Below are 12335 nucleotides of genomic sequence, written 5' to 3'. Positions count from 1 at the left end.
TTATGGACATCTATACGTATCCTGCCTCACCATGAAGGAAGTAGTGTATAAGGTGAGTGTATGCCATAATAGACATCTGTAACTTAATAGTGTTCTGCCTCACCTTGAAGGGACAATACATAAGGTGAGTGTATACAATACATGACATACTTAACTTAATGGTATTCTGCTTCACCTCGGAGGAAACAATGTATGAGGTGAGTGTATACAACATACGACATCATTAGCGTTATAGGAATGTCATAACATGAACTCTAGAATCTTTAAACTCAAGCTTATCATCATTGGACTCATAACATATCTCTTGTCTCATATAGCTATTCATGATCATAGATTTTTGACTTTCTGGGATATATATAGAGAATTCATGTAGAGAAAGGAGAATCATACCATCGGATTCATGCCATAGAAACAAAGGACTAGCCTCACATACCTTTGACGTTTACTATTCTTATCGCTTGCTTGCTTCCCCTATGATGCACTCATGTATACCTTCAAGAGAATTCATGCCGTCATTAGCTAAGCAATTATAAGAACGGACTGCTATTTTTAGGGAAAATTGGGCAGCATTTTCTTTGTTTCTACTACTTTTCCCATATTCTGTTTCAGCTCCCAAACATTCGCAACCATAATCATAATATAGAAACCAACAATCATCATTTATATACATTTAGTAAAATCCACCAATTTCCTCCAATTTCTCCACATTTAGTGGTTTTAGCTTATCGTCACATTTTTCTCATACATCACACTCATTTCATGGTCTAAACATCATTTATAGCATACTCATGATCACAACATATCAACGTTCATGGTTTCATTCAACTACCATTCAATAGTGACACTACTCATCCTTCCAAAACTCATTTTTCATGTTTTTCTACAATCCAAGCATCTTAGTTTTACAATACCTTAAATAGCACAATAAAACCATGAAACATACCTTAGATGATGGTGGAACAAGCTTAGAGTTAAATCCTCCCTTTATCACCAAAACCCTTTTTCACCTTCCTTAGGATTTTCTTGAAGAAGATGAATCCTACTTGAGTTTCACACACTTGGGTTCATGAATTTGATGTTGTTAATCTTGGTTCCCTTTGATTTTTCTTGTGGATGAAATGTTAAGAGGGTTCTAGAGGGTTCTTAGAGAGAAGTGGTGTGGAAAATGAAATGAATTTATGAACTTGGGTCCTCTTTTTAATGGCTTGAAATCTGATCCTTCGGGCAACTCTACGCCCATTTTTACGGACCGTCAAACTGTTTGACGGACCGTCAAAATGGACCCTAAAATTGCCCAGCAAAATATGAGTTTCTGTGACCGTTTTACGCTGGTCTGGGTCCATTTTACGGACCGTAAAAATGTTTTACGGTTCGTCAAAAATTTCTACGGACCGTCAAATGGTCCGTAGAACTCTTCTGCTCAGACAGTCTGTCGTATAATGGCCATAAATTTTTATCCCGATATGTTGTGAGGGCCCACGACCTATGGTTAGAAATCTCTTTCAATTATCTACAACTTTCATCCTGTGGTGTTTTTCCCCTATTATAATAGCGGTTTGGCCCCTCTAAGTGAGATCATCCGAAAATGTTTCCTTAACTCGCCCTTTTTGGATGGCTTATGCTCATATTTGGCTTATGGGTCCTTCTTGACACTTACTTAACACTTCATTACTAATATAAGGGACATTATAACTCTTCTCCAAAATGTCATTAAGCCATCATTAATTCGATACTCGAAATTCTTTCCCGATACACAACATATACCTTGCTTTCCTTAACAACTTTCGTCTCCTACCTCCAATGTCTTTGAAATCTCATTTAGAATCATTAAATATTATTTCTTACTTATCAAAACATCATATGCATCATGCCCTTCATCAGTCAATTCACTGTGCATGAACGGAAAAATTTCCGAGGTGTAACATTCTTCCCCCCTTGGGAACATTCGTCCTCGAATGTTAAACTCTTCGGGATTCTACGAAATTTTGCCATATATTTTCCTTTAACTGACTCGGAGTACCATGACCACACTATTCTTTCTTACCTCTTACTCCTCTTTTTGAGTACCCACTTGGTTTCATCGGCGACGCATAAATACTTGCAAGTTACACAATCATTCTTGCATGATTCGTGTACATACATTTCTATACATATACAAGTATCCACATTCGTATTCAAATCCGTCGTCTCACCTTCAAATCTTTACTTCATATATCCCTATTTCACTTACCACATAAGTCGTTTCAGAAATGTGTTCACATTCATTATAACCCCTCATATTCTTATCTCTATCTCCGTGATGCTGCTACGTTATTTTGCTAATAAACTTATCATATTTTACTCATGCTTATATATCCAATCGCTACTCCAGTATCGTACTCTATTAGAGTTACACTTTCTCCTCCATGTCATGTTTTAGTGCTACTAATCTCCTTTGTTCACTCTAGCATTTCTCTTTACTGTATCAATGTCACTCTTATAACTGCCATTACTCTTTTGCACATCATCTTTTCTTGTTAGGACATATTACAAGATTAATTCTTATCTCCTTTGGATTCTAGGAAAAGTTCGGCAGAGTTTCCTCTATATTTCTTACTATCCCAAAACCTGCACGCAGCAAATACCAAAAATTCCTCACAGGGCCAATATATATATATATATATATATATGTGTGTGTGTGTGTGTGTGTGTGTGTGTGTATGTATGTATGTATATACGACATATCTCAGCCACACAGGGCTCCCATTTTCAAGTAAAAGCATAAAGATGTCGTAACGTGCCTCATATATCACACTTCGAGATGTACCTGATCCTGTAGCGATCTGCCCTGTTACCTCTCCCTATTTACATTCTCTTTCATTCTTCAACTTTATATTTCAATCATACCTCAATATTCTTATCTTATTTGACACATATCTTTCGTACCGTCACTTACCTTTATTCTGATTCATTCAATTTGTTGTGTTCTCAACTTATAGCTGAACTTATCATCAAGGGCCACATTTAATCAATTTCTCTATCATATGAACACTGACTTACTTTCACAACAAGAAATTCATCATCATAGTATTACATATTTTGATAACATAACCTCAACGAAGGGGCTTACCTCCGTAGCTTTCATTGTCATGAATCACTTTCTTCTATCATTACCATTCTTTTACTGCAATCAGGGGTTAGTATAAGGAATCCCATTTTCTATGGCTTAGCTCTATCGCACGATCTTAGAGATGAAAGAAGAGTAACCATCCTAAATGCCTTGTAGCCTCCTGTTTATAGATGTGGCGCGCAACACACCATAAACAAGACTCTACTAGACACGACACGTAGACACTTCCTAGGACTGAACTGCTCTGATACCACTTTTGTCACGACCCAGCTAGGGGCCGTGACGGGTACCCGGGGCTAGCCACCGAGCACCACTCGTTCTAATACTCATCTTACTCATTTAATGCCCTTTTACCAATTTTATACACGAATTGTAGGAAAATCATATTTTATATAGAAACATAAATACTTATATACATTTGCCTCTCGGCCATCAAAATAATATATACATAATAATAACATCTTGTGAGACCATCTGACCCACACTGCGTATCTACGAGCCTCTACTGACATACTAAACATATAGACGGAACAAGACTCCGTCATGCCCAAAATATGCATATATACCAAAAGAAGAACCATAAGCACCTCCGGACAATGGAGTGCTCTCAATCAGTTGACAGCTACTAAGGGTCTGGACCAAGCTCACCTTCCTGTCTACCTGTGGGCATGAACACAGCGTCCAAGGAAAACAGACGTCAGTACGAATATTGTACTGAGTATGTAAGGCATAAAAATGTAAATACGTCAATGAGATAAAGGAAACATCAATAATGAGCAACTGTGTGTGACTGTCACGTATAGAAGAAATAGCACATGCTGACTTACTTCATATCCATCATCATATCATATATTGCTGCGGAACGTGCAGCCCGGTCCATACATCATCATACATATAAATATATTGTCGCGGAACGAACGGCCCGATCCATATATCATCATATATAAATATATTGCCGTGGAACGTACGGCCCGATCCATAAATAATATATTATATTAGTGCCGAGGAACGTACGGCCCGATCCATCACCCATATATCCCGCGTCCGGGCATCCCGCGTCCGGGATGATATCATAAGATGCCAGCTGATCAGGTGGCTATGCGTCTATAGCGCCTTACCTTTCCCCATGTCCCCTATGTACATATACATATCATATACATGCATAAAAACTCAAGGACAACTATACTTTGTCGGGGTGACGTAGGGTCGTGATCCCCCGACTTCATTATGGACATCTATACGTATCCTGCCTCACCATAAAGGAAGTAGTGTATAAGGTGAGTGTATGCCATAATAGACATCTGTAACTTAATAGTGTTCTGCCTCACCTTGAAGGGACAATACATAAGGTGAGTGTATACAATACATGACATACTTAACTTAATGGTATTCTGCTTCACCTCGGAAGGAAACAATGTATGAGGTGAGTGTATACAACATACGACATCATTAGCGTTATAGGAATGTCATAACATGAACTCTAGAATCTTTAAACTCAAGCTTATCATCATTGGACTCATAACATATCTCTTGTCTCATATAGCTATTCATGATCATAGATTTTTGACTTTCTGGGATATATATAGAGAATTCATGTAGAGAAAGGAGAATCATACCATCGGATTCATGCCATAGAAACAAAGGACTAGTCCTCACATACCTTTGACGTTTACTATTCTTATCGCTTGCTTGCTTCCCCTATGATGCACTCATGTATACCTTCAAGAGAATTCATGCCGTCATTAGCTAAGCAATTATAAGAACGGACTGCTATTTTTAGGGAAAATTGGGCAGCATTTCCTTTGTTTCTACTACTTTTCCCATATTCTGTTTCAGCTCCCAAACATTCGCAACCATAATCATAATATAGAAACCAACAATCATCATTTATATACATTTAGTAAAATCCACCAATTTCCTTCAATTTCTCCACATTTAGTGGTTTTAGCTTATCGTCACATTTTTCTCATACATCACACTCATTTCATGGTCTAAACATCATTTATAGCATACTCATGATCACAACATATCAACGTTCATGGTTTCATTCAACTACCATTCAATAGTGACACTACTCATCCTTCCAAAACTCATTTTTCATGTTTTTCTACAATCCAAGCAGTCTTAGTTTTACAATACCTTAAATAGCACAATAAAACCATGAAACATACCTTAGATGATGGTGGAACAAGCTTAGAGTTGAATCCTCCCTTTATCACCAAAACCCTTTTTCACCTTCCTTAGGATTTTCTTGAAGAAGATGAATCCTACTTAAGTTTCACACACTTGGGTTCATGAATTTGATGTTGTTAATCTTGGTTCCCTTTGATTTTTCTTGTGGATGAAATGTTAAGAGGGTTCTAGAGGGTTCTTAGAGAGAAGTGGTGTGGAAAATGAAATGAATTTATGAACTTGGGTCCTCTTTTTAATGGCCTGAAATCTGATCCTTCGGGCAACTCTACGCCCATTTTTACGGACCGTCAAACTGTTTGACGGACCGTCAAAATGGACCGTAAAATTGCCCAGCAAAATATGAGTTTCTGTGACCGTTTTACGCTGGTCTGGGTCCATTTTACGGACCGTAAAAATGTTTTACGGTTCGTCAAAAATTTCTACGGACCGTCAAATGGTCCGTAGAACTCTTCTGCTCAGACAGTCTGTCGTATAATGACCATAACTTTTTATCCCAATATGCTGTGAGGGCCGACGACCTATGGTTATAAATCTCTATCAATTATCTACAACTTTCATCCTGTGGTGGTTTTCCGAAATTCCAACTTTATAATAGCGGTTTGGCCCCTCCAAGTCAGATCATCCGAAAATATTTCCTTAACTCGCCCTTTTTGGATGGCTTATGCCCATATTTGTCTTATGGTTCCTTCTTGACACTTACTTAACACTTCATTACCAATATAAGGGACATTATAACTCTTCTCCAAAATGTCATTAAGCCATCATTAATTCGATACTCGAAATTCTTTCCCGATACACAACATATACCTTGCTTTCCTTAACAACTTTCGTCTCCTACCTCCAATGTCTTTGAAATCTCATTTAGAATCATTAAATATTATTTCTTACTTATCAAAACATCATATGCATCATGCCCTTCGTCAGTCAATTCACTGTGCATGAACGGAAAATTTTCCGAGGTGTAACAGGGTAGAAGTGATTGTTGCATACTTAAGGTAAGATTAAGGTCCATTTTTCATTGTTAACAAGTTTATTTAGAGTTTTAACGGATTATAACGGAGAAAATAGCATTATAAACTCGTTTGTTGTTTTGTTGGGATTTATGGATTAAGGGGCTGTTTTAGGTGGATTAAATGGATGTCCATAATTAGCCGCATAAGGTAATGAGTAAAGTATAGAAATCTCAAAACTCATGTTATGATGATCCTATGATGTTAATGATGCTATTTATTGCTTACACTCACCTTATATTCTAATTCCTTCAAGGTGAGGCAGGATGTCAATGAATGTTCCATGATGACATCGGAAGCCACCGACCTTACGTCACTCCGATATAGTTATGGCTTTTGATTGGGCTCTTGTGCATGCTTTATATATATGTATGTATTTTCTCACACCGCGCCACGCTATAGTCGGCCGGGCAGACACGTAGATGTGCACACCACTATAGTGGGCAGCTTATACCCCGGACGCGGGAGGCCTGGACGCAGGCTATGATTATCACACCGCTCTTACATGGACGGGCAGCTTATACATTATCACACCGTACCTATACGGACGGGCAGCTTATATGTGTATACATACATGACATGATAATGATTATGAGTAAGTCAACATGCATTATTTCAGTTATATTTGATAGTCAGTACAGATTGTTTTTTCTTGATGCCTCCTTACCTCATTGATGCCTTCATATTTCATTGATATATTGTTACTATTTATGCCTCTCATACTCAGTACAATATTCGTACTGGCGTCCTTTTTCTTCGGACGCTGTGTTCATGCCCACAGGTAGACAGGGAGGTGAGCTTGATCCAAATTCTTAGTAGCTGTCAGCTTATTGAGAGCACTCCATTGTTCGGAGATGCTTATTTTTATTCTTTTGGTTCCTTTATGTATTTCGCGCACGACGGAGTCTTGTTCCATCTATATGTATAATATGTCAGTAGAGGCTCGTAGACGCGCAGTGTGGGTTAGATGGTCTCACAAGATTACTATGTTATATTTGTATATGTTATTTTGATAGCCTAAGGGGCACATGTATATAAAATCATTTGTGTTTTTTTTAAATGAAAAAAAGTTGTCTTATGATTATGAGATTATGAATGATAAAGAAATGTAAAATGGTTATGACGAGTGAGGAAACGAGCAGTGCTCGGTGGTTAGTCCCGGGTACCCGTCGCGGCCCTAGTCGGGTCATGACAGAAGTGGTATCAGAGCAGTTCAGTCCTAGGAAGTGTCTACAAGTCGTGTCTAGTAGAGTCTTATTTATCGGTGTGTTGTGCATCACATCTATAAACAGGAAGCTACAGGACATTTAGAATGTTACCTTTCTTTCATATTTAAGATCGTGCGATAGGCCCAGCCATAGGAAATGAAATTCCTTATACTAACCCTTGATTTCAGCTGAAAAACGGCATCGCCAGACGAAAGTGACTAATGATATTGGAAGCTACAAAGTACACAGGTACGCAACGGTGTGAAAGATGCATGTCAGATAAGGTAAGAATATTAAAGTATGATTGAAACGTGAAGTTGAAGAATGAAAGAGAAGGTAGATAGGAAGGTATAACAGGACAGATCGTTAAAGATCAGGTACATCTCGGGGTGTGATATGTGAGGTAAGTTATAACGTCTTTATACTTTTGCTTGAAATTGGGAGCCCTGTAATGTTACACCCCGGAAATTTTCCGTTAGCATGTGCAAAATAGGCTAATAAGGATAAAATATGTGTGTGGCATTTTGAAGGCAAGTAATAAGGTCCCGTAGATTAGTATCGAGGAGTTGAACAACTTTTACGAAGGTTCCATAAGGATCAGAAATGAGACCAAGTCAAGAAAATAAGCTTCAGTGAACTGGAGTATACGGACCGTAAAAGTGTTTTACGGTCCATTATACAGACCGTAGAAGTGTCACAGAAAAGGCTGGCTGAAGGGTGAGTTTTACGGTGTACTATACGGACCGTATAACGGTTTGACGGTCCGTAAAATAAATCGTCAAAGTGTCACAGAATGAGGTTGAAAGAAGGTCAATTTTATGGTGAATTATACGGACCGTATAACGATTATACGGCCCGTCAAATGGATAGTCAAATGGTTACAGAAAGGGGTGATCTCTGGGTCCATTTTACGGCCAGTTATACGGACCGTATAAATTTATACGGACTGTATAACGAACCGTATAATGACATCAGGACTGAAGTTGAATTTTATAAAATATGATCCAAGTCTCATTTTCTTCATTCCCACTTTCTACTACACGATCCTCTCTCTCTCTCTAGAATATTCTACACTCTTCCAAACCAAGAACACAAGTAGAAATCTAAGATCAAATTCATCAATTCACCATAACCTAGTGCAAGAACACATCAAAAGGGATTATTTGAGTCAAGAAATTCCTAGAAGGAGGACCTAGGGTTTTGTTGGAGCGAAGCATTTCAACTCAAGGGTTGTTCAATCACCATCCAAGGTATGTTTCATGACCTTATTAAGTTATTTAAGTGTTAGAAACATAGGAAAAGCTTGGATTGTAGGAAGACATAGAAAAATGGGTGAATAGTGCCACCATTGAGTGATGATGGAATTGAATCATATAAGTTGAAGTGTTAAGGTTATGAATATGCTAGAAATGATGATTTTACCATGAAATAAGTATTAAAGGTGTGAAAACACGATGATAAGCTAGGTAGGAAATTATGGAAAAATTGGAGGAAAATGGTGAAATGTGATGAGTCGATATGAATGATGGTTGTTAGTGGTAATGTTGTGGGTATTATTGTGAATGTTGGGAATTGATATAGACGATGGGAAAAGTAGAATAAACAAAGGAAGTGCTGCCCAATTTTCTTTAGAAAATAGCGACGCGTTCTTATAGCCCACTAACTAACGATAATTCGAACTCCCTTATGAAGGTAACGACGCGATATTGCAGAAGAGCAAGTGAACGGTATTATAGCTAAGCGACCAAGGTATGTGAGGCTAGTCCCTTTCTTCAAATGGCATGAATCCCATAGCATAAAAATCCCCTTCTTTCCATGAGCTAATAGATATGATATGATAATGCTAAAGCGATGATTATGTCCTCATTGTCTACACTCACCTCATGTACTAATTCCTTCGAGGTGAGGCAGAATGTCAGAAATTGCTCCATAAAGAGATCGGGGGATCACGACCTTACGTCACCCCGGTAGAGTACAAATGATCATGAGCTCACGCATGTATTATGATAAGATAAGCATGTTCTTAAAAGTATATGATGATAAGTATTTTATGTTAAGCATGTCATGATTGCATTTACACCGCGCCTAGTTGGCCGGGCAGACACCGCTTCGGCGGGCGGCTACACGGATACACCATGACCCTCTCGGGCATGGGCAGACACCACTAGTGGGCGGCATGAGATGGTACCCCGGACGCGGGAGGCCTGGACGCGGGCTTATATTATTGGTGATCACACCGTTCCGACATGGACGGGCAGCTTGCATGATATGTATATATGATATGATAAAGAGTATGAGTAAGACAGCATGCATCATCCTTCCTATGATTATGATTCAGCTTCACATGTTCACTTTGATGTTCATTAGGTTGTTATTGTTTCTCTCTTCATTATTTATGCCTCTTATACTCAGTACAATGTTCGTACTGACGTCCTTTTCTTTGGATGCTGTGTTCATGCCCACAGGTAGACAGGGAGACGAGCTAGATCCAGAGCCATAGGGGCAGTCAGCTGTTGAGAGCACTCCATTGTTCGGAGGTGCTTGTGATTTCTTTTGTGTATACGTACATATATATATATATATATATATATATATATATATATATATATATATATATATATATATATATATATATCCATTTTGGGGCATGACGGAGTCTTGTTCCGTCCATTGTATAGCACGTCAGTAGAGGCTCGTAGATGCGCAGTGTGGGTTAGATGGTTCCACAAGATATTACTATATGTATATACTATCTTGATAGCCGTATGGCAAATGTATGTAAAACAAGTATGTTTCTTGTAAAGTATGATTTTCACACGTTTCGTCCATAAATTCTGAAAGAAGTATTTAATGAGTAATTGAGTATTAAGAAGAGCGGTGCTCGGTGGTTAGCCCCGGGTACCCGTCGCGGCCCCTAGCCGGGTTGTGACAGTATGGCTATGGTATGATATGATATATACGTATATATGTTGGACCTGTGAGGCATTGTTGGTATTTCCTACGTGCAGGTTTGGAGATAGTAAGAAATACAGAGGAAACTCTGCCAAAATTTTCCTAGAAATAAAAAGAGAATGAGATATAAGTTCGTAATAGTCTTGAAAGTTCGTGTCAACAGTAATGACAAGATTTGACTAAGTTGCGAGTACGGCTGACTTCGAGAAATAAGTTAACTGTTGAATTGATGATAATAGTAATTATGAGGTCAATATCGATATAGGAAAAAAGAAATGCTAGGATAATTTGGAAGGGCCGGTGATATTAAGAGATGATCTAGAAAAGGCTGGCAAATTTTAATAGAGTGGTATATTGAGGTATCAACTGAATTGACAAGCAGGGATAAATTACGACGAATTTATAGTTAGAAGAAGTAATAAAATTATTGAGACAAGAGTATATAGGAAGACGAATTGTGACGAATATGAATGTATGGATAAGACATCTTGTGAGGTATTAAGGATAAGATTGACCAGAAAGGGTAAAAGGTTAAGAAGTGTTACACTATAGGATTGATTACGAACAGGATATAATGTGAATATAATAAGGATTGTTATGAAAATGAGTGAAGCTTAGCGAGGAAGTGACTACAAGATATGACGTGATCTATGTGACTAAGGTATAAAGGCAAACTATAGAATGAATAAGAGAGACTTATAAAGTTCTTCTATAGGGAAAGTTCAGAATAAAAGATGCACATAGACTGGAGAAATGGTAAGGGAATACTAAAGGAATCACCCAAGATAGACGTAATTAATTGAGTATGAGTATAAAATAAAAGGGAAATATATAGTTATGAATTTAAAGTGTAGCACGACGACAAGGTGATAAAATAAGACCATTATTAAGACGAACTTGATATGATTTTGAGTAAGTTAGAAGTCATTGTTAGGTACACAATAAGGGTAAAAGGGCATAAGGCATAAAGGAGTACATCGCGTATATGACTTCACCTCGAAAATAGTGAAATTCTTAAAGGACAAGGACTGTAGGCCTGAGGAACAAATAATGTATTGTAAATTTATTAAAGGAAACAGATGATATAGTTTGGGATAGAGATAAAGATAATATTACAAGAGAACGGTTACATCCCGTGTTCTCATGCGTTGGAAAGTGTACGAGTTAAATGATATTAGTAATGGACACGAGGTTATCCCCCAAGGTTATAGGTGGTTAGATTGATGGTACAGATGTGTTGTAAATATCAGAAGTTAAACAAATAGAAGAAAATAAGTTTCGTCGAGGTTTAAAATTTATTTGAGTGAAATACGGTCCAAGCTATGATATTCTGTATTTTTGGAATAGGAAAGTGAACCGTCTAACATGAGGAAATTTATCCGAATCCGGAGAATTTGGTTATATTTAAGCATGAAAAACAAGAACTTGGTATATGTGAGGAATGAAATCCAAAAATAATTTGGGCCTTAACAAGTGTAACGACGGTGATTGGAAATTATATTTTATGTATGGAAAACGAGGTTGTGGACTAGTGTTATATTACATGGTCATGATAATGGGTATATGAAGTATATAAAAAATGATTACTACTTAAATGGGTTGAGATCAAGAAATTAATTATGTGTGCAATCTATTAAGTGAGAAATTTGCAATGGAGATTAAAGAATTAATTGAGATTAGTGGATAATTATTAGCGTGGGCAGATTCCACACGTGTTATGAACAAATAATAGGCAGCAAGGCATAATAGAATAAATTCAACAAGGTTGATGTAGAATAATTATTAGTTGCTGCATATGTGTCTAATGGTGGTACCTTTAAGACAAAAATCATTATTACAAAGGAATGGTCAAAAAGGGAGTGA

The 12335-nt window shown here is 37.6% G+C and overlaps 1 long non-coding RNA gene across 1 annotated transcript; it reads right to left on the bottom strand.

Annotated features, from left to right (window-relative positions):
- Positions 1–3388: 3388 nt before the first annotated feature.
- On the bottom strand, positions 3389–5385 carry LOC132602583 (uncharacterized). The gene is made up of 3 exons (XR_009567833.1): positions 5281–5385; positions 4770–4828; positions 3389–3769 (listed from the first exon to the last, which is right to left on the bottom strand). It is a non-coding gene; the product is annotated as an uncharacterized LOC132602583 (long non-coding RNA).
- Positions 5386–12335: the final 6950 nt, after the last annotated feature.

This window comes from Lycium barbarum, chromosome 7 (genome assembly GCF_019175385.1).
Source record: "Lycium barbarum isolate Lr01 chromosome 7, ASM1917538v2, whole genome shotgun sequence".
NCBI classification, from domain to species: Eukaryota; Viridiplantae; Streptophyta; class Magnoliopsida; order Solanales; family Solanaceae; genus Lycium; species Lycium barbarum.
Note: the sequence above shows the minus strand (reverse complement) of the source record. Positions and strands in the feature narration are given on the sequence as shown.